Source organism: Notechis scutatus, chromosome 10, assembly GCF_049901735.1.
Source record: "Notechis scutatus isolate UNSWTSFEM ecotype Mainland chromosome 10, rNotScu1.2, whole genome shotgun sequence".
Classification (NCBI taxonomy): domain Eukaryota; kingdom Metazoa; phylum Chordata; class Lepidosauria; order Squamata; family Elapidae; genus Notechis; species Notechis scutatus.
The window spans coordinates 20,600,262-20,607,517 of record NC_142018.1 but is presented as its reverse complement, the minus strand read 5'-3'; the positions used below and the strand labels follow the sequence as shown (position 1 = coordinate 20,607,517).

At 42.4% G+C, this 7,256-nt stretch overlaps 1 long non-coding RNA gene across 1 annotated transcript; it reads right to left on the bottom strand.

Moving 5' to 3' along the window:
* Positions 1–431: 431 nt before the first annotated feature.
* LOC148129771 (uncharacterized) lies at positions 432–6,704 on the bottom strand. Its single transcript, XR_015750677.1, has 3 exons — positions 6,497–6,704; positions 6,088–6,173; positions 432–678 (listed from the first exon to the last, which is right to left on the bottom strand). It is a non-coding gene; the product is annotated as an uncharacterized LOC148129771 (long non-coding RNA).
* Positions 6,705–7,256: the final 552 nt, after the last annotated feature.

Here is a 7,256-nt window from a genome sequence, read left to right as displayed (position 1 = left end):
TTTCCTTGAGCCTCCAGAAGGGTGAAAACAGCCTCCATGAGCTCTGGAGGGTCTCTTCTGGAATCTCCGGGAGGCCCATTTTTCACCCTCCCCGAGCCTCCGTGTGGACTGCGTAGAGCAGGGGTGTCCAACCTTGGTAACGTTAAGCCTGGAGGACTTCAACTCCCAGAATTCCCCAGCCAGCAAAGTCCTCCAGGCTTAACGTTACCAAGGTTGGACACCCCTGGTGTAGAGACTCCTGGGAGGCAGAGTGGGCAGGGCCAGCGAGTCATCGCAACTACCGGTTCAGTGAACCAGATGTAAAATTAACATCTGGTTCACCCAAACCAGTGTGAATCGGTAGCAGCCCACCCCTGGATATAGTGCACCTTCATGCAAAGAGGCAAAAATGTTTTGCAATTTGGTCAGGGCTGATTTTATATCCATTTTCTTTCCTTCCTTGGTTTCATCTTTTCGGACCATCCCATCCCTGCAAGCTCAGCCTCTTGACCCATGTTTTGAAGCAGGAAGGAACCTTGGACCTCTCATATACATCCAAGGAGAAAGGTCTTTTGAGGTGTTTTATTGGTTCTGGTAAATCATAAACTGAAGCGGGATGTGGAGGCAGCACATTCTCTAAAGATAGCTTGCAGGAATGCAATACCCGAAGAAGTTATTCAGATATTAAATATCCTTTTCCTGAAACGGTAAACAAAAGAAAAGATGAACAATGAACAGCTTGCAGTAAATATCACGCACACATATCACACACACACACACAGAGAGAGAGAGAGAGAGAGAGAGAGACCATACTGAAATGCTGACAATAAGGAATTGTATCAGGGGAAAGAGCACAAGTGAAATTCAAGAGCAACAAAGGGGAAAAATACATTGAAATTGTTAACAAGCAGCTGGAAGAAGAACCAAGCCATGTAGATGCCTTCAAGAATGGTGGCTAGGTTCTTCTTTGCACAGATTCATCTTATGCACCAATTGCACCCTTTTTCTGGATTGGGAGGACTTACTCATGGCCACTTGTGTCTTGGTTGCTTTCCATTTGGATTACTACAACACATGGGTTTGCCCTTGAAGGCCACCTGAAGCTACAACTGGTCCAGAATGCAGCAGAGCATTGGAGTGATGGGGTTCTCTCCTAGGTTTGCCCATGTTGTGTGAGCTGCACTGGTTGCCTGTTTCTTTCCAGGTGTCATTCAAGGTGCTGGTTATCACCTTTCAAGCCTTAACTGGACCAGGTCATTGGTGGCACCACCTCTCCCTAGGAACTTCTGCCCTTCCAACCAGATTAGATAGGATAAGCATGCTCTTAGTCCCTTCCCTTAAACTTTGCCATCTTATGGGGTCTACCAAGTGTGCCCTTTTGGTGGTAGACCCTGGCCCCTGAAATTTAGCATGACCCCACCCTTTTCACCTTTGCTGAAAAGCACTGAAGACTTGGTTTTTATCACAAATGGTGGGGATTGGATTGAACTCCATGTAGTTATGGTGCCAGGTTTTCGGTTTAAATATTTTTGGGGATCTGATAGTTTTGGTTTTCATATTTTTATTGCATGTAGACCTAGCTTATCTTTACTATGACTTTACTCAAAACTTGGCTTTCTCCCCAGGTGCTGGGATAGAGTGTGAGCTATGTTTAGTCACAGTGCTTGTTTTTCTAAAGAAATATTTTTAATTTTAGAATTTTTAATGCACGTAGGCATGGTATTATCTTTTGACTTCAAGTTGCTCAGAGTTTGATATGAGATATTTTCTTTTCAACCCTTTCTTTCCTTCCTTCCATCTTTTCTGCTATCTTTCTGTCTTTCTTCTCCCTTTTTCCTTCCTTCCTTCTTTTCTCCTTCCTTTCTCTCTCTCTTTTTCTCTCTCCTTCCTTCCTTCCTTCCTTCCTTCCTTCCTTCCTTCCTTCCTTCCTTCCTTCCTTCCTTTGTTTTCTTTCTCTATCTCTTCTCTCTTCTCCCTTCCTTCCTTCCTTTTTTTCTGCTTTCTTTCTCTCTCTCTCTCTCTCTCTCTCTCTCTTCCCCTTCCTTCCTTCCTTCCTTCCTTCCTTCCTTCCTTCCTTCCTTCCTTCCTTCCTTCCTTCCTTCCTTCCTTCCTTCCTTCCTTCCTTCCCTTTTTTCTCCAAAAGTAGCAACAAAGAGCCAGAGAAAGGCAGATTGCAAGATCCAGGCACAGAACAGGGAGGGAAAGTGATAGTCAGGAGGGACGCTGTTGATCTGAACAAATGCATAGATGAAAATGTGCTCTGACCTTTTGCAGCTAATAACATAATAAATGAAAAAAATGGGATGCTGCAGGCTAAATTAAAGGTAATCGATTTGTGCCAGTGTTTTTTTCTTCTTCTTCTTTTCATTAGCCAGACTTTATTTGATGCTAATCTTCAAGCTGCTATATATTCTGGTGCAAGAGGAATGGCCAAATTTATTTTGGATGGAGTACGTGGAAGAATCCTTTGGTACTTTGTCATAATCTTTGTTGTGGAATCTGGGGTGATATAAAGAGATTCCTTCCTTCCTTCTCTTTTTCCTTCTTTCTTTCCTTCCTTCCTCCATCCCTCCCCCTTTTTTCCTCCCTCCCTATCTCTTTTCCTTCCTTCCTTCCTTCCTTCCTTCCTTCCTTCCTTCCTTCCTTCCTTCTTTCTTTTTTCCTTCCTCCCTTCTTCCCTCCCTCTCTTTTTCCTTCCTTCCTCATCTTCCTTCCTTCTTTTTTTCCTTCCTTCCTTTTTTCTTTTTCCTTCCTTCCTTCTTTCTTTTTCTTTCTTTCCTTCTTCCCTCCATCTCTTTTTTCCTTCCTTCCTTCCTTCCTTCCTTCCTTCCTTCCTTCCTTCCTTCCTTCCTTCCTTCCTTCCTTCCTTCCTTCCTTCCTTCCTTCTCATTCTAAAATGCTGGGATATGCATAGTGAATGAATGTTTCAGTATCACAATGGAAGGATCATATGCGCCCTTGACACAGCATTCTCTTTTTCCTTCTGTTACACTGGAAAAGAGAGTTGGTCACAGCACACACACGTGTGTGTGTGTGTGTTTGTATAATAGATGTATATATGTGTGTGTTTAAAAAAGAAATAGCACAGAGCTATTATATTTTTCTTCTTTACACTGACACTCTGGATAGACTGGTTTGAAGAACACTAAAGAGCATTTTGAGCTGGTTAAGCAGGATGTGAGAGCTTTATGGTAGATTTACAACGCTCACTGTCGATGAGATTTCTTGACCACTTTATTCGTTTCTGTAAAGATCCTACAACATTGTTTTATTGACTGAATAATGGTTTCAATTTTATTTTTAAGATGGCAGTGATGCTCATTAACTCCTTGCCTCCTGCCACCACTAAAGTCTGAACCTCTTGAGTTTCAGTGCCAAAGTGGTTGGAAATGGATGAGTGGACAAATGGAAGATGAAGTCACTTAACAAGGGGAAAAAAGATTTAAGCTGCAATTTTATGCATACTTATGTTAGATCTAGCATTCCTATTCAGTTTGCTCAAGCTGACTTCGGAGTACACCCAAACAGTAGCGTAAACCAAACCAAAAGCACCCCCCCCAACCTGGAGAATTCTACCCACTTGAACTTCTCAGTGCATTGAAATTCATTTTCAACCTGTCAAGAAAGAAGATCCTTCAAGTATTCCCACTAGAAGAAGGGCTGTGATGGTGTGACATTGCTTTAGTTGTGGCTAGTTTTCTCTGCTTTCTTTCCTCTCGGCCTTCTCCTCACAAGAGTGAGGAAAGGAAATAAATGTTGACTGGTAAACAGCGAGCAAGGTGAGAATGAAGGATCTGATACCTTTGGCTAGGAAGCCAGGACTAGTCCCTTCCAAATGCTTGACCCTCTGTTTGTTCATCTACACCCAGAAAAATCTTCTTGCAATTTATTAAGAGTTATTATGGGTTGTATCAATGGCTAAGGTACTGGCCTTTGAAATCATTCATTTGTCCAAATTGGAAAACAATGGCTGCACATTCGTGATTCTCTGGATTATAGAATCTTAATTTGTGAGGATTGGAAAGAAATTCAGATATAATTTATTCTAACCTCTTGTTGAGTTAAGGAATCTACTACTACAGCTGCCCACCCATATGGCCATCCAGCCTTTGTTTAAATAACCGCAATGAAGGAGGTCCCACTACCTCCTCAAGCATCTGTTTTATTGTTGAACAGCTTTTATTAATAGGAAGTGATTTTCTGGATACCCAACCCTACTTCCTCGCAATCGAATCCCATTCATTCTTGCTCATTCACCTTCTTTGCTCCATGGTGCCTCATATTTCAATTTTCTTTTCTTGAAATAAGTTTCTGCTCCAAACCATTATATCCAACATCACTACCTTTCTCCTTGTTTCAATGGAAAGGATGTCTATGCCAAGAAGATAAAGTGATTTTTATTGGGCAAAAGTGGATTGAGAATTGGGACAGAATAACAGAGCTGGAAGGGACTTTGAAGGTCTTCTGCTCCTTCTGCAGGGAGAACCCTACACCATTTCAGACAAGTCCTTGTCCAACATTTTCTTAAATATCTCCAGCGTTGGAGCACCCACAATTTCTGGAGGTAAGTTGTTCCACTGGTTTATGATGCTCATTACCAGGAAATTTCTTCTTAATTCTAGGCTGGTTCCCCCCTTGATGAGTTTCCATCTCTTGCTTCTTTCCTGCCTTCAGGTGCTTCGGGGAGTAGGTTGACCCCTTCATTTTGTGACAGCCCCTTAGATATTGGAAGGCTATTATCATATCATCCCTAGTCCTTCTCTTCGTTAGACTAGACATATCCAATTCCTGCAAACATTCTTCATATGTTTTAGTCCTCAGTTTCCCAATCAACATTGTTGCTCTTCTATGCACTCTTTCCAGAGTCTCAACTTCAATTTAATAGGCCAATATTGGCAGTCAATGTAGATAATGACAATATGTTTCCATTCTTTCTTTCACTCCATTTTTTACACTGAAGTACCCAGATATTGCGGACTTCTTGGTGCTTTCTGAGCTTGATTGTTTTCTTGTAGACATTTCATTACCCAACTAGGTAACATCATCAGTGCCATTCTCTGGACAACTAGGGGGAAGAGGCTCATCCAAATCTAACTTCTTCTTTTTCTTTAGGAGCAGAAAATAGCAGCTGTGGTTGAGAGATATTTATCAATACTGAGTATATATTTTGTTGGAGAACAAAACCACCTGGAGTGACTGCTTGAGGAGATAATTATATTCATTCATTTCTGTTGTCTTAATTCAGCTAGAAGCAGAAAAAACAAACCAGAAATGCTTGGCCTTGACAAATGCCTAGAGCAATTTATCAAAAAGGTTATTGCTGGCAGCAGAGGCAGCAATAGAGAAACATTATTTAAAAATGAAATCAGTCCTAGATTCTTTAATTCTGATAATAAGAGCAAAACCACCAGGCTGTGAAAATAGCACTGGTGGGTTTGTCTTCTAGCAGGGCAGCTGACATCAAATTGTTTGCTGCGTGTTTCTATTGGATGAAGCTGGAAAGGGATTTACTCTGCCGGGGATTGGTTTGTTGACCTGAAGAAGCAAATGAGGTAGCAAGAGATATGATAGCAGGGGCTGCCACAAAGGAGAGCGGGGTCAACCTATCTTCCAAACCATCCGAAGGCAGGACAAGAAGCAATGGATGGAAACAAACCAAGGAAAGAAGCAATCTAGAACTAAGGAGAAACTTCCTAACAGTGAGAACAATTAATCAGAGAAACAACTTGTCTCCAGAATTGTGGGTACTCCATCACTGGAAGTTTTAAAGAAGAGATTAGACAACCATTTGTCTGAAATGGTATAGCTTGAGTAGGGGGTTGGATTAGAAGACCTCCAAGGTCCCTTCCAATTCTGTTATTCTATTAGACCAAGCTTTTATTGGCATTGTTTTCTGAACATATGGCTGATATTTGGCTAATCTTGGGTTTCAGTCAAGGAAGTCTGTCAAAGGTTGGTGGAAGAAATAGGATAACACCCTTAGGAAATTAAGTGAGGGCAGCATGGATGGTTAGAACATGAAGATTTTTGTATTGGTGATGGAGAAAGCCAGAGGTATTGAAAACCACTAAAGAGAAACAAAGAAGGAGAGAGAAAAAATGAACTTACAGTAGCATCATTGCTGGTCTCTGGCCAATTCTTGCCCTGGATTCGTTGAGAGAGATGAAACCTCTGCCAGGAGTTGGTTTGATGACCTGAAGAAGCAAACAAGATAGAAAGAGACCAAGCTTTTATTGGCATTGTTTTCTGAGCATATGGCCGGTATTTGGCTAATCTTGGGCTTTCGACAAAGAGGTCTGTCAAAGGTTGATGGAAGAAATAGAAATACTCTTAGGAAATTAGGATTCTTGCATTGGTGAAAGAGAAGGCCAGAGGTATTGAAAAGCACTAAAGAGAGAAGCAAACAAGGAGAGAGAAAAATGAACCTACAGTCACATCATCGCTGGTCTCTGGCCAATTCTTCCCCTGCAGTTCTCAACAAAGAAAGAAAAGATGGAACCTTCTAGCAGCTTCTTACCTCCCCATGATCTTCTTCCCATCTCCAGTTAGCCAGATATTAGTACCACTAGGGTGTGTGGAATGATACTCATTAGCACCAGATGAAACCCCATTTCTGAAAAATCTCCTGTCGGTTTTCAATTGGGAAGTGGAGTGGAAGAGCAAAAAGAGAACAGTCAGATAAAATTGCACTGAATATAGCTTTGTTTGCTGCTCCTATGAAGCTGGCTCTGCAAGTGTGTGTGTGTGTGTGTGTGTGTGTGTGTGTGTGTGTGAGGGAGAGAGAGAGAGAGAGAGAGAGAGAGAGAGAGAGAGAGAGAGGAGCAGAGGAAGGGAGGGAGAGAGAGAGAGAGAGACAGACGGGGAGGGAGGGAGGGACAGACAGAGGAGAGGAGGAGAGAGACAGAGAGAGGAGAGAGAGAGAGAGAGATGGGGAAGGAGGGAGGGAGAGAGAGAGAGAGAGAGAGGAGGAGGAGGAGAGAGAGGAGAAGAGACAGAGAGACGGAAGGAGAGAGAGGGAGAGAGAGATGGGGGAAGGAGGGAGGGAGAGAGGAGAGAGAGAGAGATGGAGGGAGGGAGGGAGAGAGAGAGGAGAGAGAGAAGGGAAGGAGGGAGAGGTAGGTAGGTAGATAGGTATGGGTAGCCTGTCACCCTTAATGAGTCTTGCAAAAAAAAAAAATCTAACTGGACTGCAGAGGCAGAGAAGAACAAATACAGCTTGGGCTTGATTGGACAATCTACCAGTTGTTTATACAGTTGTGTTATATTTTCCCTGTAAC